The following is a 27,762-nucleotide window of genomic DNA, read 5'->3' as shown; positions in this document are numbered from 1 at the left end:
ACTGACAATGGTCTGTCTATTGTTGGGGTGTACTGACAATGGTCTGTCTGTTGTTGGGGTATACTGACAATGGTCTGTCTGTTGTTGGGGTGTACTGACAATGGTCTGTCTATTGTTGGGGTGTACTGACAATGGTCTGTCTGTTGTTGGGGTATACTGACAATGGTCTGTCTGTTGTTGGGGTGTACTGACAATGGTCTGTCTATTGTTGGGGTGTACTGACAATGGTCTGTCTGTTGTTGGGGTATACTGACAATGGTCTGTCTGTTGTTGGGGTGTACTGACAATGGTCTGTCTATTGTTGGGGTGTACTGACAATGGTCTGTCTGTTGTTGGGGTGTACTGACAATGGTCTGTCTATTGTTGGGGTGTACTGACAATGGTCTGTCTGATGTTGGGGTGTACTGACAATGGTCTGTCTATTGTTGGGGTGTACTGACAATGGTCTGTCTGTTGTTGGGGTGTACTGACAATGGTCTGTCTGATGTTGGGGTGTACTGACAATGGTCTGTCTGTTGTTGGGGTGTACTGACAATGGTCTGTCTGTTGTTGGGGTGTACTGACAATGGTCTGTCTGTTGTTGGGGTATACTGACAATGGTCTGTCTGATGTTGGGGTGTACTGACAATGGTCTGTCTATTGTTGGGGTGTACTGACAATGGTCTGTCTATTGTTGGGGTGTACTGACAATGGTCTGTCTGTTGTTGGGGTGTACTGACAATGGTCTGTCTGTTGGGGAATACTGACAATGGTCTGTCAGTTTTTGGGGTGTACTGACAATGGTCTGTCTATTGTTGGGGTGTACTGACAATGGTCTGTCAGTTGTTAAGGTTGGCCGACCATGGATTGTCTGTTCTTGGGGGTATGCCTACCAGGCTCTGCTTTGGTCTGGGAAATGCCAAAGCTCTGCCTTAGTGTTGAAGATACAGAAAGGAGCCGGCAAGAAGAGCATGGTGGCTTGTCATGGGACTCAAGCACCAGCACACCTCAATTTCCCATGCATTGCCTAGTTATGACTATGACAATCTTTTGAACAGGTGAAAATGTTTTCTGAATATCTTCATCAAATGTAGTGTGTGTTCACATAACTAATTCACCGTGAAAATCTAATCCCAGGATACAGTGGGAAAGTTTTTTTTTTTAAAAAAATATCCCATGTAATTTTCCTTCACACATAATTCACATAATAAATGACAGACGGTGTTCATGGAAGAACCCAGGGGTCTCGTGTATTCTGGGCAGGTCTACAAGGCCTGTAAAACATCGAGGGATGCTCTCAGTTCAGCGACAATACAGAGATGCACGCGATGGCAGTGGGCAGCATTAATTATGTTCCACGTTCAGTTCATATAAATATTTCAGGACTTGCTATATTGGCACAGTGTGATATTAGGTGCCTGAAGAGGAATGTCATCGTTTATAATCTTCAATAAACTTCCTGAGAGAAGGCCTCTCTGGATGTGACTTTTTCCCCATCCTCTTAACCAGGAGGCATTTCACTTTAATAACACCATTTCCTGGACCAGAGACACAGCTCAGCAGAAGACGGTGCTTGTCACACACCCCAGGGACCCAAGTTCTATCCCCAGCACCCAGAAGGTGGACTGACTGAGTTCTCACTACACTCTTGGGCAGGTCCCATGCCTAGAAATAGCTGACCAGCACAAAAGGTGCTCCAGTTTTGTTCGTTTGCTTTCCCCACTGTGAACTCTTACTTTGTTTTGGTATTTTTTTTGCCCTATTATATTTATTTTTATTTATTATTTTTTTGAGGGAAAGGAGTGTGAATATGAAGTTGGATGGGTAGGGAGGATCTAGGAGGAGTTGGGGGAGGGTAAATATGATCAAAATATATGTATGATTTTTTTCCCCATTCCCAGAAGGCATCAATGACAAGCAACTTCTTGGTTAGAGGTGGGGACTTGTGTCCACCACCCCTTTTTAACATTTGGGGTTTTGTCTGGTTTTACCTCTGCAGGTCCGTACACCTCTATGAGTTCCTAGTGTAGCAGTCCTGGTGTGTCTGGAAGACACTGCTTCCGTGGACTCAACCAGCACCTCTGGGTCTCAAGCCACTCTCCTCTTTCACACAGATCCCTGGGCTCACAGGGAGGGATGGGATGAAGACATCCCATTGGAGATTGAGCTCTCCAAAGTTCTTCCTCTCTGCACAGTGCCCACTTGTGGGGCTCTGTTAATACCCATCTACTGCAGGAAGATACTTCTCTAATGATGGCTGCCAGGAACTCCGGTTTGAGTCCCAGCCTGGTGTGGTCAGTGGGGGTCACTGATTTTTTTTAAGGTAGAAAATGAAGCATAAAAAAAAAGTACTCAAAGATTCTATCAGGGGCTCATACTAGCCATTCTAGCACTTGGTCAGTACTAAGGCAGGAGAGTACACACAAGCTCCAGGCCAGGAGAGGTTACAGAGTACCCCCAATAAATGCCATAAAAATTTAAAATATTAAAAAGTATAATTTCTCTCTTTGTCTTAGTTTGCACAGGAGACACATCATCTCAGATGTCAGGGTCACATGCACTGGAGACCAGAGATGTCAGGGTCACATGCTCTGGAGACCAGAGGAGATGTCAGGGTCACATGCACTGGAGACCAGAGGAGATGTCAGGGTCACATGCTCTGGAGACCAGAGGAGATGTCAGGGTCACATGCTCTGGAGACCAGAGGAGATGTCAGGGTCACATGCTCTGGAGACCAGAGGAGATGTCAGGGTCACATGCACTGGAGACCAGAGATGTCAGGGTCACATGCACTGGAGACCAGAGGAGATGTCAGGGTCACATGCACTGGAGACCAGAGGAGATGTCAGGGTCACATGCTCTGGAGACCAGAGATGTCAGGGTCACATGCTCTGGAGACCAGAGGAGATGTCAGGGTCACATGCTCTGGAGACCAGAGATGTCAGGGTCACATGCTCTGGAGACCAGAGATGTCAGGGTCACATGCTCTGGAGACCAGAGATGTCAGGGTCACATGCACTGGAGACCAGAGATGTCAGGGTCACATGCTCTGGAGACCAGAGATGTCAGGGTCACATGCACTGGAGACCAGAGATGTCAGGGTCACATGCTCTGGAGACCAGAGATGTCAGGGTCACATGCTCTGGAGACCAGAGGAGATGTCAGGGTCACATGCTCTGGAGACCAGAGATGTCAGGGTCACATGCTCTGGAGACCAGAGGAGATGTCAGGGTCACATGCACTGGAGACCAGAGGAGATGTCAGGGTCACATGCTCTGGAGACCAGAGATGTCAGGGTCACATGCTCTGGAGACCAGAGGAGATGTCAGGGTCACATGCTCTGGAGACCAGAGATGTCAGGGTCACATGCTCTGGAGACCAGAGGAGATGTCAGGGTCACATGCACTGGACACCAGAGGAGATGTCAGGGTCACATGCTCTGGAGACCAGAGATGTCAGGGTCACATGCTCTGGAGACCAGAGGAGATGTCAGGGTCACATGCTCTGGAGACCAGAGATGTCAGGGTCACATGCTCTGGAGACCAGAGATGTCAGGGTCACATGCTCTGGAGACCAGAGGAGATGTCAGGGTCACATGCTCTGGAGACCAGAGATGTCAGGGTCACATGCTCTGGAGACCAGAGGAGATGTCAGGGTCACATGCTCTGGAGACCAGAGGAGATGTCAGGGTCACATGCACTGGAGACCAGAGGAGATGTCAGGGTCACATGCTCTGGAGACCAGAGGAGATGTCAGGGTCACATGCACTGGAGACCAGAGATGTCAGGGTCACATGCTCTGGAGACCAGAGGAGAAGTCAGGGTCACATGCACTGGAGACCAGAGGAGATGTCAGGGTCACATGCACTGGAGACCAGAGGACATGTCAGGGTCACATGCACTGGAGACCAGAGGACATGTCAGGGTCACATGCACTGGAGACCAGAGATGTCAGGGTCACATGCACTGGAGACCAGAGATGTCAGGGTCACATGCACTGGAGACCAGAGAAGTCAGGGTCACATGCTCTGGAGACCAGAGGAGATGTCAGGGTCACATGCTCTGGAGACCAGAGGAGATGTCAGGGTCACATGCACTGGAGACCAGAGATGTCAGGGTCACATGCTCTGGGAGTATTAGTGTGCGATTTTTGGAACATGTCCTGTGATGGACTCTCAGTCACTGGAAAGTGGCTTCTTGTCCACGGAGACAGAAATCTGGCTCTCTCCCCATTAAGGGTTAATGGGCTGCAGCCCTATTGCATTAATTAATCCAACCCTAGCTGGAACCACATACAGGGAAATCTGCCTTGTCAGCCCTAGATCATTGAGCTAGGTCAACTCTAGGCCTGAGATCAGTTCCATGGGAGGCTTGTGTGAGCAAGACTTTTAGAGCCACATGTGATGACGTCCGGGAGCTGAGAGACCCTATGAGCGTCCACCTACCATTGAGGGCCCTGGTGTTGAGCCATCTACCCACAAAAGCTACAGTGCTACCTGCCTGCCTTCACTTCCACTCCCTCAGAGCTACATGCTTTTTGTAAATTTTATTTGTGGATAACTTTCCTTTTCGCCTGTAACCCAGTTCTAAGGGGACAACGTTGGACTATTTTGATGATATAGGGAGTCAACCTCCACCCTCCCTGTCCTTGTGCAGCTTAGCAAGTGATGTCACAGGGATGTCTTCTAAAGTAGACCGGACTTCTGGTTAGAAGTCTGTTCCATGTAACTTAGTATGATGGGACAGGACCTAGTCTCACATGGAAGCAGCTCTGGAAACACACTCCCACTTCCCTTCTGGAGGCTCCATGCTTCAATCACTTCTTATCATAACCCATTTGTTCACCAGTGAGGATGGCTATGTCCTCCAGGTGACATCCTCCACGTGATGTGGCTAGAATCTCTGATGGTGACTCCTCTCTGCTGTTGGCAGGGAAACCAGCACCTGGAAGCTCCAGATGGGGCTTGCATGACTATTAGAAGTCACCTGTGCCTTTCTCTCCCCTTCTGCAGTCATTCTATGAAGCTGCTCTCCTTCCAGGGTAGGATGCAGCGATGGGTTTTCTGGGCTTGTAGGAAGATACTACAAAGGAATCAACAAAACTTTAGCATGTGCTCCAGAGACTGTTTTAAAACTTTTGAAACGATCTTAGATTTCTAGAAAGGTCACAAAGATGGTGCATGGAAATCTTCTGCTTATCCTGATGCTAGCACCGCGTATGACAACGGAATGATAGTAAAACGGAAATTAACATTGGCACAGTGTTATCGATAGGTGGGAGACTTCATTGCTTTCTCACGGTTTTTCCAATAATGTCCTTTCCTACCTCAGGATCCCGCAGAAACAGCAGGTCTCCTGGAACGCCTGCATGTCACATCTCTTTATTCTCCTGGATTCTGGCAGCTCCCGAGTATTTCAGTCTTTCATGACCTTGACATTGCTGAAGGGCACTGGCAAGCGAAACGCTTGCTTCTTTGGGGTGTTTCTCTGATTAGACTGAGTTGTGTGTTTTTGGTAGCAATACCAAGGACTCTAGGAGAGCTTCCCTTGTGATGCAACAGAAGGAATATGATAAGAGGGCCTGGGACTGTCGAGTGCTTGGTGACTTGACCCAGTCTCCTGGCCAGGTCTCCCCATGGTTATCTTTTCCTTTGTGACTGACATGTCTTGGGGCTGGGGCTTTGAAAGGGTGGGAACTCCCTGTTCCTACTGACACTTACATCTCCAGTGTTACTTAGCAACTCATGGAAGGTAGGTGTCCCCAGCTGTCACTGCTGAGTGCTGGGTGGCCTCAGCAATCACAGCGTACTATTTATTTGGCTCGCTCTCACTCCTCCCATGTTTGCTTGCTGGAATTTTTCTAAAAGAAATTTCTCCCCTTCTTCCCATTGTTTTAATTTCTGATTCCAAGCTGAGAGTTTCAAACCTTTAGTTCAGTCCTAATGTGGAGAGAAGAGGCCCACAGGAGACCAGGCTTAAGTCACTGATGTCAGGCCTTTGTGTCGGTGTGCATTTAGGACACACTTCCAGCCTATTCTCCTATTCCTTTCTATTGTACATTACATCATTTTGCCATGTGCTCACACTTGTTCCCATAGTGGTGAGGAGGTGACAACTCCCTCATCTTATCTGACATGGAAGGGCTGTGTCAGATCTGTTGTCCCCTTAAAACCCCTGGGGCATCAAGACGGCTCAGGGTAAGACTGCTTTAGGCACAAGCCTGATGAAGTAGGGCCAGTCTCTAGAACCCATGGTAGAAGGAGAGGAATAAATTCACAGAGCCGTTCCCTGATCCACTCCCAATAATATTAAGTAAAATAAAAAACCCGCCATCTTGGTATTCAAATTCAGGTAACATTCTGAATTCTTTGCAATAATCACACACATTGTCAGTATAATTTTATGCTTGAAAGTGTTTTTTTAAGGACTAATTCATGTATGTGGGTATTTTGCCTGTAAGAATGTCTGTGCACCATGTGTGTGCAGTGCTCACAGATGCCAGAAGAGGGTGTAACTGAAACTTCAGACAGCTGCAAGCTGTAACATGCATTTACATAGAGATAAAAGGCCAGCAAGATGGCTCAGGAGGTAAAAGAGCCTGCAGCTCAAGTCTGGTGACCTAAGTGTGATGCCTAGAACTCACAGTGGAAGGAGAGCGCTGACTCTTGCACTCTTGCAAGTTCTAACCTGACGTGGAACATGGACACAGCATGCACAGACACACACAGACACACACACACACACACACACGCACACACGCACACACACAGAGAGAGAGAGAGAGAGAGAGAGAGAGAGAGAGAGAGAGAGAGAGAGAGAAGAGCAGATTGTCGATGGCTAATGATACGGAGATGAGAGGCAGAAGATGGTTGAAGCACCTGATGGCACCGTGTCCCATTCTACAACTTTCTAGTCACACGATGCACAGGCATTAAAGAACACTTCCTCAAGGTTGGTGGCTTGGACGTGTGCTCTTGTGCATATAAATGTTTTACAGCTCTTTAGCAGCTGGCATTAGCCAAGACACCGAGAGATTTCTTTCTCAGCTTTAAAATCACTTGTTTTATAGAGCACAGAGAATTTTTATTATAACATAATTCTCTACATAAAATATCACATTAGAAGAAGATAAAGTTTTGTACTTTCATTCTCCATTAATTTGACGGAAAACAATTTGCAACAAAATCTAGCCAATCAGAATGCATCGTTAGGAAGCCAGTCAAGTACCAGGACAGTATGGAAGTCGTTAGTGACCAAACCCTAGAGCCACAGTGGGACATTTGGGCAGCTCTGCTAAAAAGGTCATCTCCACCATGCAGCAGTTGGTCAGTTGTCAATGGCAACTGCCCCATGTAATGTTAGTGAGACGTCACGTAAGATGTGCACAGACCCAAACTCGGGACACACACCCTGCTGAGAATGTCTGCGCTGAGTCTCCTCCAACAGTCCATTTCCTTCAGAGGCTGGGGCTGGAGGTAGGCAGCCTCCTGGCTGTCAGTCAGCCAGTCTAGCCGACTTGGCAACTTCCAGGCAAGTGAGAGACCTTGTCTCAAAATGTGCAAGGTGGATGATGTTTAAGGAAAAACAGTTGAGGTTTTCCTCTGACTGTATCACCACCTACCTACCCACATGCACCTGCACACATGAACACACACACACACACACACACACACACACACACACACACACACACACACCAGTAGTTACTGATGGGAGGTCTGGGATTAAATTCTTGTTCACTTTTAGTTTTAGATGTCATAATCCCTTTGTTGTGTCACATTGTCCAGATACAGTGACTCAAGGCAGTCATGTTTCCACATGAGCAGCTGGGTGGCGCATTTCCAGGGCAGCCTTGGGTACTGACTCATTGGGTAAGCCAAGCTTCTCACTGTACAACTGTGCAGCTAAACTGGAGCCAACACAACGCTCACTCTACTTTATAAGAATCTTCTCTAATCCCAAACCTTTTGCCCCTCGCTCACTGCGAGTTCTTTACACAGCCACAGAGGTCCGTGTGTCCCTGGCTCAGGGGACTTGGTTGCGAAAGGCAAGGCTTACTTCCCGTTCTTCCTGTATGGTTCTTAGATTAATACGGGAGCAGGTGTTTGTTCTGCTGGCACTGGCTAGAAGACGGGAAGTTTGCAGGTGCGGTGTTCAGTGCTGAGCTCATCTTTTCTGAAGATCTGGTTATTTAGAAACTGCTGCCCCAAGGCTGAGAGGATTCCATTGCTTTGCTTGTTGTTTGTGAGGTTTTCTCTCCAGTGAGGTTTTCATTCTTGGGTCCTCAGAGTTCCCAAGGTTGTACAGAACAGAGGTTTGCAGGCTCTCAGGTTAACGCTGGTCCCACTACAAATCAATGCAATAGAAGCCAAGAGTGTCCTATCACTAACAGTGGCAATTATCAGTCCTCTTATTAGCATTTCCTGGGTTTCCACGTGACCTCAGTGGCTGGGATCCCGAAGCACTTGTTAAGCATGCAGCTCTGGAGTTAATGGTGGGATCTAGGATGTGCAAACTGTGCCTGGCATGATGGTTCCATCAGATATGGGGGCATACTAAGAAGTTTACTGTCCACGGGTGTGGTGGACATTGCCAACAACTCCAAGGCTCGTGCTCCCTTGACATGGGCTGTTTCCTGGCCCCCACTTCATCCTATTGAGATGGTCCATGCTGCAGGCATTGTCAGGAGTTTGTGCACAATGACACCTGTCTCTGGAGGCTGTGGTGGGGTCCTGACACCTTGTTTCCTGCCATCTGTTGCCCCATCTTCCATATCCTGTGGTCACGCCTCAAAATGCTAATGTCCCCCCTTTCCTTGTGGATGTTTTTGCAAAGTTCTCTCTCTGACTCTAGTACTAGGGCTACCTGTTCTGTCTGCTTACCTCCCCACAGGCTGTGGAGTCCCTGTGCCCAGCTGCTGTTCCCATGACATCCCGCATCCCATATCCCATCGCCTTGCGCTTGTCTTCACAGTCCTCTGTCTCCACCCTGCTTGTCTCTTCTGTTGTGTTGCCATAACCCCAGTCTCTCACGCTAGGAACCATGTGCTTTTCCTGTTTTAGGATGGACATCTCACAGCCGTTTTCTAGGGCAAGGGCATCTGTTGCCTCCTTGTAGCTGATGAAAAGAGACAAAACTAATCACTAGCAGTTTTTCTTTGCAATGCTACAAACTGGTTCAGAGAAAGGTCATGTAGTAGTGAGGGTCACCAATGCCAGTGTCAGTCCTGGCCACTGCTGACTTTATCTTGCACCAGGGCTCCATTAGCCAAGCCTGTACCCTCTTCCCTCTACCATATGAGCCACAGGCAGGAGTGTGTTCTTAGTTTTGTTGCCCCACATATGAGCAAATGTTACTCACTGTGTTCATGGAATGCTCTACCTGTCTAGATCTTTCTGTTGAGTTCCAGAGGGTTGAAAAGGGTGGGAATAGACAGATACTTGGTTCTAAGAGCTGGGGGATTGGTGTCAGTGGGCCACATTCTTCAGAGGGGACTGTGTCATTTGGAAGAATCAACTTGGTTCAAGGGACTGCCATCTTTAGTGAGGGTGCCTAGAAATTGATTGCCACACTTTCTCTGAAGGGATATTGGGTGTTTCTTATCCTACCTACAGTTCAGAGTAATCTTGGGTGGACAAAGAGTTGGGAATGAGCAGAATATGTTGGTACCAAGAAATTGAGCTCTGTGGGTGACCTATAGGCTGTTCACAGTGATGGTAGATTACTGCCATTCCCAGTACCTATTCTCCATCTCCATGGAACTCCACATGGGATGATTGTGTATTTGGGACAGGATAGGACCCAGACCACTCCCTTCCCAGGCTCCCTTCATGGGAGACAGGTGGCAGTCTCTCATTGGGCAACTTGAGTCTCTGAACTCAGGCCCATGTTGCTGGGAGTCAAGATGAAGGCAGTGCTTACCTTCCAGAAGCATCTATAAGGTTTCATAAAAAAGGCTAAGCCAACTTTGCCTATCAGTAGGAAGAAAAATTCAAGAGTAGTCCATCAAGACTTAGCTTGCACTTGACTGCATTGAGCGTAAGATTTGCCAGTGTCCAAGGTGGGCAGCAGCCAGGCTGGCACTCCTCACTTGTCAACACCCATATAGCCAGAGTGCTCTTGGAGAGCCTAGGGGGAGGTGAGGAGATCTGGGGACTTGAGGCTACACCATAGTTACAGTAACTCCCCACACCACCTCACAGGCTTTTTCTCCTCAGTGCCCAAGTGAGAAGTGTGGTAAAAATTGATATCTCCTTTCTTCTTTCGTAGAAAGCAAGTTATGAAGAACTAGGGTATGTGTTACATATCCAGTTTGCCTCAGCCCCCAGATAGCACCTCTTTCAGTTCTATTTCAGTGGGGATGTCAAGCCTTTCTGTGAAGGAACATTTTGGATAAGGTTTAGTGGCAAACAATAAAAAGCTATGGCGCTGGGCTTCACTTTGTATGCAGATAGTTGAGAGTTTTGGTTTCATCGCCAAACGACAAATACAAGTACAAATGCTAAATATACATCCATACATAGGTGCTCCCAGCCTTCTAGCTCATTCTTGATTTATTGGAGATAGATGATAAATTATATGCGTGCACACACACACAGAGAACAATGGAATGCAGGCTGTCAAGAGCTCTGATGGGTAGGATGCTGAAGACAGCGGTTGACGTGTCTGGGTCCATTTCCTGCTGTGTTGCTGAGTTCAGGATGTGCTCCAGGTTACAGTGCAGTGCCCGTAGCATTCACAGTGACACCCGTCTATTCTAGCACACTGCAGCACAGATAAAATGCACAGAGCATTTGCAGAGCAGAGGGTAGGGGTTTCCTCTCGCAGAGTTGGAATTTTTTATGAACGATTTGATTTCCTAAGAGGAAAATTACAACTTCGGAAACAAAGCATGCTTTTTCGGGATGAGTTCTTTTCAAAGACCTTATGCATTTCATTTTGCTATTAATTTTACTTTGGGCAAACTAAATGATGTTATGGATCTATTCTCAACACTCACTGCACATTATCATCTACATTTTATCACCAAATTACAAATTAAATATTGCCTTTGTTGGGAAACGATTCCTATGCAGCCCCCATTATATGACCTACTCAGTTTTTTTTCTTGTATAGCTTTGATTTTTTTTCTCAATAAAAATAAAAAAAACAGATTTCTGTTCTGTCGCCATATTTCATCTTTTGGGGGGTTTCATCCTGACAAGACAATTGCATTAATTTTGAGCCTCCTGTTTTCACAAATCATAAAGAGAATGGGAGGTGAGAGGATGAAACCATCAAGATGCCTGGCTGGCTGTGCCGTCTGGGACAGAGTGTGAACTTCATGTTCCTATTACCTTAATATTGCTATTTGGAACCCCCACCTACTCAGAAGCAATTTTAACCATAAGTTCTAGAAAACCTGGGAAGAGCCATCTTTCAAAATGAGGACTGTGTGAACAATGGGCTTATGTAGGTGGGAACAACATGCATGCATGGAGAATGTTCCAGATGTTCTCTTGCTTTCTTCCTCATCTGTTGTTTCACCTGTGGTTAGCACATCCTGCGGTTGGGGTCACTGGAGCAGTGCTTGAGTGTATGTCCTGTGATCAGAAGAACATGACCATCATGGCTGATACAGCAAGGAAGAGGTTGACTGGAGAGATGGGGAGAGTTCTGCTCAATGGAGGGTTCCAGCGAGTAGTGACACATGCTGTCTGGCCAGTGGTGTGTTCCGTCTCAGCAGCTGAGAAGAGGTTCCCCTGTGAAAGGAGTGGTTGGAACAACAGGGGCAGGGGAGGAAGGGGTGAACCAGCTGGCACAGCTTCCCAGACTGGAGAACTTGTGATGTTATCCTTAACATGGGGAAGAGGGCGGGGAAAGTCGGGACTAGGTCACAACAAAGAAAGGACTGGTCGGATTTATTTCTGAAGAGATCAGCTCTCTGCCACGTGCCACAAGCTCTAGAACCCCACCCTGGGCGAGCAGGTGTGTATGAGTAGGTGTGAGCCGCTGAGGTGACGCTGGGAGGCAGCTTGTGGAGAACTCTGCTCCAGAGGACTGATGGCGGGTGGATTGAGGACATCACGTGTCAGCTAATACACGGAAAGGATGAAAGTTCTGGGTCAGGGACATTTACAAAGGGAAGCTGGCGTGGGCTTCTGCAAGCAGGGAGCTGAGGGAGAAGTAGGTGGAGTGGAGGGGAGTATGGAGTCCAAACATGGCAGTGGTTACAGCTTCTCCTCTCACCAACCCCGCGTGTGGGATTTTCTGCCTTTGTATGTGTGTATAGATACATTTACACACGCAGAATGACACATGTGCAAAACTGGGGTGGGGGAGGATCCATGGAGGAGGAGCTTGTTTCTGTCAGGCCCTGGAGCAACTAAGAAAACGGGAGGTTAAAGAGCTTAATAACAAGCAGTGGAAGATCTTTCCCAGAGTTCTGCGATAGCTGTTGAGACTCTCTCTCTCTCTCTCTCTCTCTCTCTCTCTCTCTCTCTCTCTCTCTCTCTCTGTGTGTGTGTGTGTGTGTGTGTGTGTGTGTGCACATGTGCGTGTATGAATGGGTGTTTGCCAGGGTGAATGTGTACAGACACGTGTGATCATAGAAATGTGCACATGTGTTCTTTTGTAGAGTGTGGATATGCGAGAGTATGAATGTGATGCTTGTGTGTGGTGCACAGAAAGTGTTTATGTGCAGGCTTGTGTATGTGTGTGAGTGTGCAAAGCATGTGATGTGCACGCATGGATGTGCATGGGCATGAAAGGACACTCCTGGTAAGTTCCCAGGTTTGGAAGAGGTTGGTAAAGTTCTTGGGACTCCTTCCTGCCACCTCTCAGACTTAGGGTCCCACTTTTGAGAGGAGAGCCTGTCAAAGCCAGTCCACTGACTTCACACTCGTCCGGCTGGGCAGTGAGCTGTAGGGATCACTACACAGGTCTCTGTTTCCCTAGTACTAGGGTTACACGTACATGCCACCATGCCTAACTTCCTACCTTGGTTCTAGAGACCAAACTCAGGTCTGTTCTTGCAAGGTAGGCGCTTCACCAACTGACTTGTCTCTCTAGCTCTAAATCGATTTTCTTCACAAGCTTCTGTCTTTAAATTAAAATAATTCTGACTGTCAGAATTTTCTACAATTCTTGGGGCTGGACTTCATAGCAGACAGAAGGATTTGGTATTTCTTTTAGTCGAGGGATTTCTGAACCCTAAGGAACATGGGAAAGAAGTTGGAGACCTTTTCCCTTAAGCACTTCAGGAGTGGGGGTGTCTAGGGTCTTTCACACGACAGGTAACAACCCCTACCTCACTCACCCCGAAAACACATTTTCTTAATAAGACAGCAAAGTCTCCAAAGGTCCAGGAACATAAAAAAAAAAGCAATCAGGGAGAGCTTCTGGATCTTGGAACATCTTGGGGCTCAGGGCAGCTGTGGGGGTGGGGTGGGGGAGCACCAGGCCCTGTCCTCCATTGACTGTCACTTAGGAAGATGCAACCTGGCCAAGGCAACCTGACACTGGCCCTCCTTGGCTCAGTCCACCTGATCTCTGGGGTGCACACAGCCTGGCTCACAGCCCCTAGAGCACTCAGACCAATTGTGTAGCCTGTAAGCCTGCCGAGCTGGACCAATGCCCCCTCTTCTGATATGAAGGAGGACACGCGAGAGGTTTTGGGAAGTGTGAGTGTTTCCCGACACCTGTCCTCTACCTGGAGGAGGCTGTGGGCGAATCTCAGCTCATCTGAAGATAAAACTGAGGAGACGGTCCTGAAGGAGGTCAGGTGAGCTCAGAGGCCTGCCAGCTTCACCCTCTTCACTAGGGTCCCGATTCTTGATGAGTCTCTTGTTCTTACCATGTGGAAAGACGACATGGGAATAATCTCATTTGTTCCACGTGGAACAAATGTGTGGATGGAGGTTGTCCCCAAGACAACAGGTTTCTGGAACTTTTCAAGCAACTGGTGCATTCTTGTGTGTTCTAGCTACTCAATGAATACCTGCTGGGCTGAGAGACCTCCATTTGTGTGACAGAGAAGACCTACAAAAAGCTTGGGGATTGACTGTCCACTGTAAACTGGCTGGCTCTAAAAACATAAGCGACACTAAACAGACTCAGCAAGATGTACGTGTGTGTGTGCGTGTGTGTGTGTGTGTGTGTGTGTGTGTGCGTGTGTGTGTGTGTGCGTGTGTGTGTGTGTGTGTGAAGATAAAGAGTTTATGAATTTGAGATGGGAGAGGTTTTGGGAGGGATTGGAGGGAAGAGTGAGGAGAATGATGTAATTACATATTTTATTAAGAATTTAAAAACTGCTTGGGGACAGACTGTGAGTCAGTTCTGAGATGGTGGATACGGGGATAGGATCAGTGGAGTATAATTCCATCCCCAGCAATCTTATTCAAGGGGTGACATCAGGTGAGTTTTCCACATAAGCCGTTCTGATATGGGTGTTGCAGGAGACAGAGTGCCTCAACATGTCTCAGGATTTTCCCTCCCAGAAAACACTCGGGACAAGGAAGGGGTGAGATGAGCAGATGGTGTCCCCAGTTAACATCTCCAGTCCCCACACTCATTTCCTCTCCAGGTCCCTTCCAGAAACTTCCCCTCCAAATTCTGTGTCAGTCTTCTTCAAATCTACAACTGAGTGTGTAGTTTCTGCTGCCTGTGGGCAGGGATAGCTGTGTGTTCGTGTGCTCGCCCTCTCCACTCAGGGTGAAAATGTGCTCCAGCAAAGGACAGTTTTCAAAGATGCTGTCAGAGCCAATGGATGGACACACCCCGCCCAGTGTGTGTGTGTGTGTGTGTGTGTGTGTGTGTGTGTGTGAGTGCGCACATGCATGCGCGTGTATGTCCACGTGATCTTCCATTCAGGGTGAAAATGTGCTCCAGCAAAGGACAGTTTTCAAAGATGCTGTCAGATCCAATGGATGGACACACACACACCCCCGCCTGGTGTGTGTGTGTGTGCGCGCGCGCGCACGCGCGCATACACACAAGTCATGTGGGCAGGTTCACACATGTGTGTGGAGGCCAGAGGATAACTTGGGTATCACTTGGGTATTATCCTCAGCCATGGCACCCCATTTTTTTATTTTTTGGTCAAAGTTTCTCACTGCATGGACGTTATGGGAGTAGGCTAGGTTGGCGGCCAGCACAAGCAGCCTCTGTCTCTGCCTCCCCAGCCTGGTATTATGAACGCATGTCACCGTGCCCAGCATTTCACTCGGATTCTGGAGATCAAACTCAGCTCCTGAGATTGCACAGCAACTGCTTTACCAGTTGAGCTTTCTCCTTAGCCCAGATTCTTCACTTTTTGTAAAAAAAAAAGTCACATTGAACTGGGCATGTGGCTCAGAGGTACACTGCTTGCTTATCGTGCCCTGAATTTGAGCCATGGCATAGTAAAATGAAAATAAAATGAAGGGTTATCAGGCCCAAGGTGCCCACAGTTGGTCTAGGAAGCTCAATATGTCATTACCCAATGTCTCCCAACAGCTGACCACACTCGGCTCCAAGCCATGTCCAGTAATGGTGGCTGGAAGCCTTCTGGAATGTAGGCTTTTCCTCTGGGGAGCTTACATTCTCAGGACAAGAGACTACTTCTCACGCGGTTTTGGACTGTCTGTTTCTTTCAACCAGGAACAATGAAGATAATTCTTGTATTAAAATGTGTGTTCCATAAGATATAGGATGGACTTGTTTGTTCTATCTCAGCTTAATTTTACGATTGACATCAGTTGGAAGATAAAAATTAATGGTAGTCAATTGAAAAGAATTAAAGAAATATAGTTTATTTATATTTTAAAATCTAGCAGGATATTGTAGTGTATGCCTGTGTTCCCAGCACTTAGGAAGTAAAGGCAGAAGTTCAAGGTCATCCATGGCTATGTAGCAGGCTTAGGGTCAATCTATTTTAATGAGTTCCTATCATAACAATCAAAATAACAGCAAAAGCTGAAGAAACACTGGCTCCCACACAAGGCATCCCCCGCATACTATTAACCTGAAGAAACACTGGCTCCCACTGGCTCCCACACAAGGCATCCCCTGCGTACTATTAACCTGAAGAAACACTGGCTCCCACACAAGGCATCTCCTGCGTACTATTAACCTGAAGAAACACTGGCTCCCACTGGCTCCCACACAAGGCATCCCCTGCGTACTATTAACCTGAAGAAACACTGGCTCCCACACAAGGCATCCCCTGCGTACTATTAACCTGAAGGGCTTCAAGGAGTTGTGCTCATTCCTCTAGACCCTGACCCTTGCCTTTTTTCACCAGGGCATCAGAAGGGTGCTCTGTCTGTGAAGCAGTCATCTCTGGCCCTTCATGAAGGCGACACTGCCTGCCAGGTAATCTGTTGACCCGTGGGACACTGCAGCTGTAACCCAGCCATTGCGGTAGCTAACAGGGCAAACATCCTCGTGTCATAGGTGGGGGTATTTTTCCACCCAGTTCAGATGACAGGGCCAGGATCAGTCTCGAGGTGTGTGGTAGTGGTTTCACAGCCCAGATACGCCTCACATGGCATGAATAAAAACCTAGAAGCATAGAAAGGGGTGGGGATGAAGAATACAATAAAAAGGAATTTTATGATCATTGTGAAAAATTTATGGAGTGTCTCCCTGTCCTAGGATTCCATAAAATGGAACCGGCTCCAGCTGACTCAACAAGGCAAGACTATACTAACTTACAGGTTCCTTGCTTTTTAGTTCTCAGTGTTTACCCAGAGAAGAGAAGGAAAAACCCAGGTTTCTTCTGATTGCTTTGTAGAATGCACACATATAATTTAAATATTTATCCACTGGGCAAGGCAGTGGTCTGGCCCAATGTTGCCAGCAGTACAGTCCCAGGGTAGGAGCTAAGCACCTTGCTGACTGCAGCCTGGTTTGTGTTGATTGAATAACACGTAGCACTTTTCTTGAGAGACCCCCACGATGGTTTCAAAACACATCAGTTTCAATTAAACGCCAAGGAAAATCTGTGATGGCTAATTTGGGGCTGCCGTTACTCATTGAGGAGCCGGCTCCTTTGAATTGGAAAGAGTTTTATGGGGACTTAACCAAATCACACATAATCATGGATATTTTTCATACCTGGAGTGACAAAATTGCCAAATGATGTACAGTGTGGCTTTTAAAAGAAATTACCCCAGCAGCTATCTGCCGCAAACATTTAAAACGTGGGGCCATGCAGCTAGATCAAATAAAATGGAGGACCTGGGCCAACAGTAAGTGTTTTCAAGAAGTGTGAGGAGAGGATTTTAAATCTTCTTCACTATAAGGATATGATAACTGATTGGGGAGACAGACACATTTGATTTGATTTCACATTACACAGTGCATATACGCATTGAACTTCCCATGGCTCTCCATTAGTTTGTGTAATTTTTATGTGTTACTTAAAGTTAATTTAAAGTTTAAAAATCATTAAAAGAGTAAAAGGACACATAGATCTTGCTCTGTTTGGGTAGATAGTGACTAGTTAGGACAGTGAATTTATCTTAGTATTATGTTTACTATTCATAAAGAGTAAGCTACCAAGATCTTTCCTTACTATTATATATATGATGTTTTCAGCTCGCTTCTGCTCACAATCGGAAGTGGTCTTTGTAATTGGCTGTGCATCAGTCTTTGTTGTTTATTAATGGAGAAATTGGGTAGTCTATATGATACTGTTAAATGTTCAATGAGATAGGTGAGCTGCACAGAACAAAGAGCTTCTGGGTTCTACATCTCAGCAGAGGAAGCTTTAGTCTGACCCTTGTCTGCTTTCTATTCCACAGGTGGACAACCTCAAGGGGTCAGAGCATCGACTTCACAGAGAGCTGAGCTGACCATAGTTCAAATCTGGTTCCAAGGGCAACGTTTTTGCATCGAAGGAGGTCTGGAGGGCAATCGGCCTCTGAGTGGCCCACTCCCACACATATTGCAGGTACGTGAGAGCTGGCTGTGTTTGGTGAGTTCTCATTGGAACTGGCAACAGTCGCTGGCCAAGACAGCAAGCCAGAGGCTGCAAGTGTATGGGACTTCCTGCAATGCGGCACGAGAGCCCAAGCTTTGGAGAGGTCAGAGAAGTCTCACGCTCCTTGCTGGCACAGCAGTGGGCATAGCCAATCTCAGCTCTCTGGTGTTACCTGCTTCCCATCCAGGACATCCCACACAGCAGTGGCCTCTGGGCTCCCCATAAGTGGAGCTTGACTGAAAACAGAAGGCTTTCTTCTTCCCTGGCCTGCTCTCCCAACAAAACAATCTCCCCTTTTATATATAAAAAAGCCCAATTCCCAATAGATAAATAGTAATTGCACTTACAATTGCGTGCAAGTAATAAATACTGAATTGGCTCTCAGTGCAAGAACCTCAGGAAGCTTGCCTTTTACCAACAAACTGATGAACACACTCCCTGGGGCGGCCTTACTTTTTTTTTTTTTAAGTAATATTTAACATCACTGGGAGCTATTTGTTGTTTAAAGGAACTGATTAGCACAGTTGTCCTACGCAGTGTGCGCCTTTCCTGGGTTGAAGCATTAACCCAGCATTGTCCAGTCCCTACCTTCATCTCTATCCCTTTTCTGGCTTGCCTATTAGCAAAGTGCTGTGCACCCATATGGGGAAGGTGACTGACCAGATGTTTTAATTTTTAAAAGATCTGCTGGTGTCCCATCAGGAGAGTGAATTGCCCCGGATTACTTTGCTGAGGGCCTCATGGTTGAAGAAGGTATATTTCTCCTGATACCGCAGTGTCAGGAGGATGAAGGAGAACGGCCCAGACAGAGAAGTCCTCAGTATGTCACAGATGTATGCAAAAATAGTGACGAGTGGCGTTTCTGATATCCTTTGCTATAAACCAAGCCACTAACTACACTGTGTAGGTTATCCTAAGCCACAATGTCCAGGAATGAATATGTCTTCTGGGGGCCAGGAGTGTTAAGAACGATAGTCTGCCCTGCTGAGCCAGCTGTGACTTCTGAGAAGGGAGGATTCTGGAAAGCTCTCCACTGAATGATCGAATGGCCAGGGGGGTAAGTGTCACAGCTGTTAGGAAGCACACCTCCCCCCTTAGCAGGAACATCTGCTTAATATGAAACGAAGGATCTGGATATGAGGGGCTCAGGTTGCAGCGGGGAAAACAATCCCACTGATTGAGCCGAGCAGCCTCCACCTGCCGGGCCCCTTCCTCTGCAGCCCAGAACCACTCACTCAGTCACCTGCAGACTCATTCTAATGTTTTGCTTTCTAGAGAGATAGGAGAGCACCTGCCATGCCTTGGGCATTTCCTCCACGACAAAGCACTCGAGGGTCCAGTATAGGAGTGTGCTCCTCTGTGTCAAGGTGTGGACTCAGGGATGAGCTGGGCGGCACGGGATCCAAGCAGAAATTATTATTGATTTAATCACATAATCAGCAGCAAGCACTTCAGGCTAAGATAGCAAATCCATAGGAGCCTCCCGCGCAGCCACCCCCCGCCCCCCAGTCACCAGCAAGCCGTGGTGCACACTAACAAACAAGCTGAGCGGGGGTCACCTTCAGTCGGAGGCAAAATATTGACATTCCCCAAGCTGAAATATGTTTTGAGTTAAGCGTTATCAGTCAGTGATAGGAGCGGCTCGTCTGTTAAACGTAACTGCATTGGCAGGAGGATTACAGAACGCTTTCTTGCCATAATCTAGAAGCGACTTTCAGACAAAACTCTGCTTGAAATCAATTGTGCGCAAGAAGCTGCCTGCTGCGGCCACTCGGCATGGACAAAAGGAGAAGACCTCTCCTGTGATCTCTCACCAGAACTGCTTCATCTAATGAGAGCACGGCTTTAATTTCTTTTCACATCAAACATAGGATCAATGCTCTGGACTCGACAGTGTCTGGAAGCGGCCATGCAGGCATATCCCAGTGGCAGCTAAGCCTGGGAAGGTTGCTTTGGGGATATTCTGGTTCCAGGTAACAACTCTCTGGGCCATCTGATCATGGCAGGCACTGGCAGAGCTGTCCACAGCCATGGCAGACAGGGATCAGTGGGATACAGCTGTATTTGGGAAGAGGAGGCTGACAGAAGCCACTGTCGCTTTTCACACCAGATAAAAACACATAAACAATCTTCAAAAGTTAACCACCTCACAACAGCTGTCGGATCCAGATGGGGGCTGAGGGAGAACCTTAATTAAAAAGTTTAGGTTGCCTCTGAGTTCCTGGTTATCAAATGGCAGTGTCTTTGGGGGACCATTTCTTCAGGGTGCAGCAGGAGGTGCAAGAGCTAAGGTCTTGCCACATTCCCATATTCTGGTGCCATTGAGGCCCTATCCTCAGCTACTGGGAAGAGCCAGCCCATGTGATCGGGGCTCTTTTTCTGGTGAAACAGATTGCTCTCTTGTTAGGCAGCCTAGGAGGAGGGGAAAGGTGATGTATGCCCAAATCTGTCTGTGAGACATGGGGTCACTGTGCCTTCTTCTCCATCTTGACCTATTTATAGGCTCTGGGGCAGTACTGTCTGGAGATGTACATCCTACACCCCATGCACAGGGCCTTTCACTTGTGAGGCAAGGGCTTTACCAGAGCTTCATTCAGACCCTGACATGACACTTTGACCCTTATGGGCCAGTGTCTCTGTAGATGGAGAAACAAGGGTCTGGTGTTGAGGTCATTATTTAAGATGTAGGGAGGTAAGAGGGTCAAGGATTACAGGTCCATAGACTACAGAATCATAGGCCCATGTCCTTAGACTACTGGTTTTATAGACTCATAGCTCATCAGCTTATTATCTCTACTTGTTGACTTCAAAGGTCTTTTCTTCTGGAAATATAGGAGTGTAGTTATTATCTAGTGGAGTGAGACGGACGGCACAGGCGGAATTAGCTGTGCTCAGTGAAATGCCTGCTTCTCGATGGCTCCAATTGCCAGTGGCCCCACCTCCCCGACCAGGCTCAAAACGCAAGCCTTGTGCTCCCTTGCAGCAAAAGCCGTTCCTTCCACATGTTCACGTCCATCCTCTCGATCAATCCTCGTGGCCTTGACTCTTCTTGTGTGGACCGTGGGGGAGAATCCAACTATACCGGAGGAAGGGCATTCCTTCTTCCCTTCTTTCCCCTCTTTCCCTACTAGCTCCTGCTCCTGAACCCCCCCCCCCCAACTCCACAGCAGCTGGTCTCTACCTACCTTGTAGTGAGGGCAGAGGGTGTTTGACCATTGGAAGCCACTCAGTGTGTATGCATGATACGGGCAATGAACGAGAGAGCCCACCACTTCTCCACCCACTGGGTCTTGGGGATGAAGCCGCACGGCAAACATCCCTTCAAAGGAAGGTCACAGATCAGGACCCCCATTCCCACGTAAATGAAGACACCAGTGCTGCTAAGTAGATCACGCTGGCCTTGAACTCACAGAGATCCACCTGCCTCTGCCTCCTGAGTGCTGGGATTAAAGGCGTGTGCCACCACCACCTGGCCTTTCCCCCTTTTTATATTGTTTTTATTGTGCTTTACATTTTTATATGCTCTTCTCCCTTCATACCCTCTCCCTTTCTACCCTCTCCTGTGACCCTGGTTATGGTTAGACTGCTTTGATTGTCAGACAAAGGATGCACAGGATAGGGGCTTATGTCTTTGCCTGTAAGGCTCTGGTGGTTCACAGGTGCAATGGAGAGCTACTGGCTCCACATCCCTGCACCATAAACTTTTTCTGTCAATAGTCTGAGTTGATTCTGCTCAGGGTTTCAGGAAGTCTGTTTTCAGAAAAGTCTTTATCTTCCCAATGGCAAGTTCAGCCTTGCCCAGTTGTGCAGGGCTGCCTAAGGATGTTCAAACAACTGAGAAGGGGAGGATGGAGAGAGCTTGGGGGAATGGGATGGTTGGGATAATGGAAGGATGGATATGGGAGCAGGGAAGTATATATCTTAATTAAGGGAGCCATTTTAGGGTTGGCAAGAGCCTTGACTCTAGAGGGGTTCCCAGGGGTCCAGAGAGATGTCCCCAACTAGGTCCTTGGGCAGCTGAGGAGAGAGAGAGCCTGAAATGGCCCGATCCTATAGCCATACTAATGCATATCACCATAGAACCTTCATCTGGCGATGGATAGAGATAGAGACAGACACCCACATTGGAGCAATGGACTGAGCTCCCAAGGTCCAAATGAGGAACAGAAGGAGGGAGAACATAAGGGTCTGTTCTTATCACACTAGAACCTGGAGTGGATGTGCTTTTGTCCAGTCTGGGAGACCCTGTTACATTGTTCAAAGTTTGAGGGAACCTCAGCTAGACAATGGTTTACAGAAATGCAGAGAGCATCTTTAGAAACTGTTTTTGAATGGAAACATCTTCACAAAATTCTAAAGTTACTGAGTCAAATTCTTTGAGATTTTGGACACTTCCGCTTGCTACATACATTACTCAGGCTTCCCATCTGCAACATGCCTGCTTTCCAGAGGAGGGAGAATGTTCACACTGCCTGTTTGCTGTGGGGTCAATGTGCAGGCTCACGGGCAGTCCCAGAGGAACAGCTCATCAGACCAGGATAGGTACAGAGGTACGAAGGAAGAAGATTAAGTTGGAGTCCAAGAGGAAGACATGACACTATTAACTGGAGGGAAGAGAAATAAGGGCAGAAACCATGGCTCCCAGCTCTATGTTTACAAGGTAAACACAGTTTTGGACAGGTACAGATACATGCTGGGAGGTTTCACTACTTGAAATTTATTCTGAAGAAAAATGGATTTCCTTCCACACACCACATCTTCCTATTGAGCAAGAATGGACAGAAAGCTTAGAAACAATTTTGCTTCATTAGCAACTGTTTTTATTTATTTTTCTTTTTGCAATGCTACATGTGCTTAGCGATGCTGTAGAAAATGGGACTACATTTTTATGAGATGCTGTCAAATGATCATCATTAGGAAAACAAAAACAAAACCAACCGCTTCCCACATACACACACACACACACAAAAGCCGCACACCAACTTCCTGTAGCTTCGCTATACACCGAGGCTCTCAGCCACATGGCCCCTGGAATGGAGAATAGAAACACGGATATGAAAACGTTACTCTTTGTATTGGAAGTTTTCTTTGAAACAAAATCGTGTTAATAGCATCTTCCAACCATTTCAATACTCTCTGTACCAGGGAAACAGAAAGACTCCATTCATTAGGAATAAATTATTAACTTAAATCTTCAAAGGAAAGGTTTATAAAAAAAATGCTCACCAAATTCCCCGAGCGGCGCAGCGGCACAGAGCCCCGTGCCCTTGTTTGTGTGCTATTATGGCTATTATAACTAATTGATGCACTGGCGGTTAATTAGCAGCCTGGAGTCCCCAAAATGTTTTTCAGGACAATTACGCTGTGCTGCTTTCAAAAGACTCAACGTCTGAGAGCTGCATTTGGCTACCTCCACTTTGTGGTCCTGTCGTCACCCAACATGGCTTCCATGGAGGAGAAGGTAAACACGAAGCATCTAATTGCAACGAGCTTGCTCTGTTTCCTGCTCCTCCATTTTCTTTGCCCAAACGCAAACTGATGCATGGTTTCTGCTTATTTAAAGATGGGGGAAAGATGAGAAGAATGGGTGAACAGCAAAACAACATCAGTGGCCGCAAACACACCGAGCTGAATGTGGGTGTGGTTCACAGCTTTTGATGGATGGCAGCGTGTTTAACCGTGGCTAGAACCTGGAGTCAGGGATCCCAACAGCATGCAGTTGGAGCAGGGGATGTTTCTTCACCTGTCCTGCAGGGACAGTTCAGTTTTCCAGACAGAGAGGACATATTTAGCGTTGAAGTTGTGTTCTCCTGCACTTCCATCTTATCCAGTCTCTGCTTCGGTTCCCAGGTATTTGAGCTTGTAGGCAATCATGTGCTAACTAGAATCATTCCTGACTTAAGACAAGAAGGTCAGGTGGGACAGCCAGGATCAGGTTTGATACATTCTCTTCTCTTCTTGGGCCATTTCTCAGAAGAGCTAAAACACCATGAATAAGGGCACCATTGGCTTGGAAGTCAGATCCCACCTGAGGAGTATCCCAACTCAGATCCCTCCCGAGGAGTATCCATCTTGATGCTTGGTTTTGGTTTCTGAGCATCCTCTGGCTAGCGTGGACAAAGAGCCCAGATCCAAGTCCTCACCCAGGAATGCTGTGGGGTGCATGTATGTGTCACAGCTCAAGAGTGCACACACTCTGGTCACAGTCCTTTGGTGACCTAGTGATACTTTTGTATTCCTGGACATCAAGGTGAATACCACAGAGTTCACTCTCCTGGGCAGCTATCATGCTTGACGTGCTCAGGGCCCATTGGATCTTACAGAACATGGTTCTTTTCTGAATGTTGGCTCATCTACCAATCACAAGCAGTTTGGTCCCCTATCTGGGCTGTTGTGAGTGGTGTCACTATGAACAGGTAGCACAGGTGTCTGTTGTACTTGCTCATTTCTCTTCATCTGGATGTATACCAGCTGCATCTGATCCCCAAGGAACCCCTTCTGTACATCCATAATGCACATATGTGTCCATTTCCTCCCACTCCCCCTCTTCGCCCATGGTTGTTGTCTCTCCTCTCACGGATAACAAACATCCCAACGTGTGTGTGCTGAGGCCTCGTTCTGGTTTCTATTTACACACTTCCCGACAGCGTGTGACACTGAGCACTTTCTCACGTACTCACTGGCCATTCACAGGCTTTCATCTTAAAAATGAGATCATTTACTTCTTTGCTGTTAACCCTGTATCAAATGTCTGGCCTGAAAACATTTTCTTCCACTGGGAGGGTTGTCTGTTCAGCCTGTTGCTTAATTTCATTGCTGTGCAGAAGAATTCTGGTTTGACATGATGTTTCTGGTTTTGTTGCTGCTTTGGGTGTAAATTAAGACAAACCCACCCCTTGATCAGCCTCAGGAAGTGTGCCCCTGTAATATCCTCAAATAATTTCTCCTGTTTAAAAGTATTTACCTCATTTTGAATGGATGCACATTGCTTTGTACATGGGTATCAAGTTTTCTTGATACCGCTTACTAAAAAGAGACTCTCCTTTCTCTACTATGCATTCGTGGCATCTTACTCAAAGATAAATTTTAAGTTCATAGAGTTAAACGGTGGTTTTCTTTTGTGTCTCATTAATCTATGTGTCTGTTTTTCTGTTTTTAATGTCTGTACGTCTGTGCCGTACTGTTTTGATTACTACCAATTTGGAGTATATTTTGAAATTGCCCAGGTGTCGCCATCAATTTCTCCTTCCTTTTTCCAAGATAGCCTTGGCAATTCAAGATTTTTTGTGGCTCCATAGAAATTTTAGGGTGGTCAGAAAATTCCTTAAAAATTTTATTAGGTATTCCATTTAGTCTGTAGCTCATTTAGGGTATATGTCTATTTAAATTAATTTGTATTAATTCTTTCAGTCCTGGAACATGGAATAACTTTCATTTATTTATGGCATCTCCCATCTCTTTTAGCGTGTTTTACACTTCTTATTCCACAGGTCTGCTTTCTAATTCCTTGGTTGCATGTATTCCTAGGTATTTGCTTTTGCTTTTGATGTAGGTGAAATCATTTTCTTGATATCTTTTCTGGATCATGCGTTGTTAGTGCATAGCAACTCTGGTGCTTTTTGCATGTTGATCTTGTATCCTACAAGCTTTACCAAACTGTTACATCTAAGAGAGTGTTTTTGTGTTTGTTCGTTTGAGTCTTGATACTATTTATCCCTGTACAGGAAAGAAACCCTGCCATTTGTGACAACATACATGGGCCTACAGGACATCATGCTGAAAGAGACAGTAGAGAGGTCCTCTGATCTCTGTGATACGAATCGAACTCAGGGAGAGACTGATGGAAACCATGGCTGTGTTGAGGAGGTGTCAGTCAAAGGTACAACATTTCTGGCGGGAAGAAGAGCAAGTTCTGGAGACCTGAGCAGCATGCTGAGGAGTGAACAGCACTTTGTCACCCACAGAAATTTGAAAGAGAGAACATTTCTCACATTTTACCCTGAAAAATCGGCAAGCCTTAGCGGATAGATATGTTAATCAATGTAATTTAATCCTTCCCAAATGAATCTGTTTATAAACATCATTTTATGCTCACAAATGTAAGTGGAGCAACTACCACAGCCTGCTTCCAGCTGGCGAACTGGGAGAACAGAACTGGGGCAAGAACACAAAGTCTGTGACCTTCAATGTACGACAAGTATAAACCTGTATTTTTCCCATGTCGTACTATATACCATCTTGTACATATATGTGACTTTTGTCATTGTTCCTTAACAACGGAGGGAAGGCAAATGCATCTGGAGAATGAGGCACAGTAGATGCCCATTCCTCTGTGGCAAGTGCCCTCACTGGTTCCCTCCCTAAGCTGTGACTCCCCTGTATGCAGATCTGCAGACACCTCACCTCACCATCCACTCTCCTGCCACATTGACTGAGTCTCCGTGGAGAACTGAGTACGACTTTCCTCCGACATCATGCTGGACCTCATACCACGGCGACACACGAAGGAGGATGGCGTGTGTACCCTGAGAGCTCCTTCTTCAGCCCTGTAAGCCAGCTGGGGTAGCAGAAGCACCATTCTCAGAAGCTATTACTTGCCTGAGCTGCTGCAGAAGGACCACTGTGCTCTTTCTTCACTAGTGACTCAGCAAGACAGTCATATCCCCACACTGCTTCTCCTGGCCACAGCACACACAGCAGCCTGCCTTAACAGGAGGACTTTCTTGGAGAGTCAACTCCACCATGTTCACACAGTCCTTCTTCTAATGGGGTTTCCATTAGGTCTTCCTGAGGGTACCAATCACAGTACTGTGAGATTGGACCCCGGGAAGGTGTTTGAACAACAGAAAAAGAGCATATTCTGCTGAAAATGTACCTACTGAGATAATGCAATTTCATCTGTAAAAAGAGCCTTATTCAGAAATCGTCAGTGATATGATACAGCTAATTAAGGCATGCTTGGTGCTAGCAGTTTCATTAGAGGGGATAATATTGCACAAGAAAAATAAGAAATCATTATGATGGATGTCCCAACATTACATTACATGTTAATGAAGTGTAAATGATCTAATTATTTTTGAAAGAACACAGATTCGATTAAACTGTCGGCATTAAATTGGAAAGGACAGTCTATTGTACTTTTTATGTACAGACAAGTTAGCGTTAATTAGGCACGATCTACAGGAACAAATGAGGCACGACCCTCGGTGAGCAATCATGGATCCTTCGCTCAAGGCAGGTTTCATAAAGAATTATATTAGGGAAAAATTGTAAGTCAATTAGATGCAGTGCTCTAACAGTGGGAGGGAGGATGAAGGAGAAGGAGGGAACCGAGGGTTCCCACCCCTTGGATTTTGGCTGGTTTATGGCAGAGACGTCTTGTGGATGGATTCCACGTTAGTTTCATAAATCCCTATTCTATTGGTCAAAGGCAATTGATTTCCATTGTATGTTCTGGAATCTGCTCCAGGGGCAGCAACTTTGACGGGTGGTATAGCCTCAGAGGAGGAAGTGTTTGCGATGTCCTATTTGCTGGGATCCCAGCCAGCTTCTGATCTCTGGTTGCCTGTGGTCTCTGTTAGGACGCCAGGAGACACTTCTCTTTCCATGACAGGACTGGCTGGGCTGAGTCACTACCTGGAACTCACCCCCTTACCTGCTTCAAGTCAGTAGACAGGAGGTGAGAGAAGTCACGGAGAGGCAAGAAGACAGCTATGCCTCTACCAAGGCAAGCCTATTTAAAATGACTTAAACAGTTCAGCATTTTGGGCTAGAGAGATGGTTCAGTCAATAATGTTTTTCCTTGTAAGCACGAGGACCCAAGTTCAGACCCCCACCCCT

The sequence above is a fragment of the Microtus pennsylvanicus genome, chromosome 4 (genome assembly GCF_037038515.1).
Source record: "Microtus pennsylvanicus isolate mMicPen1 chromosome 4, mMicPen1.hap1, whole genome shotgun sequence".
Classification (NCBI taxonomy): domain Eukaryota; kingdom Metazoa; phylum Chordata; class Mammalia; order Rodentia; family Cricetidae; genus Microtus; species Microtus pennsylvanicus.
This window is presented reverse-complemented; position numbering follows the sequence as displayed.